This window comes from Arachis duranensis, chromosome 7, assembly GCF_000817695.3.
Source record: "Arachis duranensis cultivar V14167 chromosome 7, aradu.V14167.gnm2.J7QH, whole genome shotgun sequence".
NCBI classification, from domain to species: domain Eukaryota; kingdom Viridiplantae; phylum Streptophyta; class Magnoliopsida; order Fabales; family Fabaceae; genus Arachis; species Arachis duranensis.
In genome coordinates, this window is record NC_029778.3 from 56,426,368 (window position 1) to 56,427,290 (window position 923).

A 923-nucleotide genomic window follows, 5' to 3' on the forward strand; every position below is an offset into this window, starting at 1 on the left:
TCACAAGACACAAACATAGATAAACATAAGCATAATTTTCGAAAAACAGAAAAATAAAGAACAAGGAGATTAAAGAACGGGTCCACCTTAGTGATGGCGGCTTGTTCTTCCTCTTGAAGATCCTATGGAGTGTTTGAGCTCCTCAATGTCTCTTCCTTGCCTTTGTTGCTCCTCTCTCATGATTCTTTGATTTTCTCTAATTTCATGGAGGAGAATAGAATATTCTTGGTACTCCACCCTCAGTTGTCCCATGTTGGAACTCAATTCTCCTAGGGAGGTGTTTAGTTGCTCCCAATAGTTTTGTGGAGGAAAGTGCATCCCTTGAGGCATCTCAGGGATTTGATGATGAGAGGGATCTCTTGTTTGCTCCATCCTCTTCTTAGTGATGGGCTTGTCCTTATCAATGGGGATGTCTCCCTCTATGTCAATTCCAACTGAATAACAGAGGTGACAAATGAGATGGGGAAAGGCTAACCTTGCCAAGGTAGAGGACTTGTCCGCCACCTTATAGAGTTCTTGGGATATCACCCATGAACTTCTACTTCCTCTCCAATCATGATGCTATGAATCATGATAGCCCGGTCTATAGTAACTTCGGACCGGTTGCTAGTGGGAATGATTGAGCGTTGGATAAACTCCAACCATCCCCTAGCCACGGGCTTGAAGTCATGCCTTCTCAGTTGAACCGGCTTTCCTCTTGAATCTCTCTTCCATTGGGCGCCCTCTTCACAAATGTCTATGAGGACTTGGTCCAACCTTTGATCAAAGTTGACCCTTCTAGTGTAAGGGTGTTCATCTCTTTGCATCATGGGCAAGTTGAATGCCAACCTTACATTTTTCGGACTAAAATCTAAGTATTTCCCCCGAACCATTGTAAGCCAATTCTTTGGGTCCGGGTTCACACTTTGATCATGGTTCTTGGT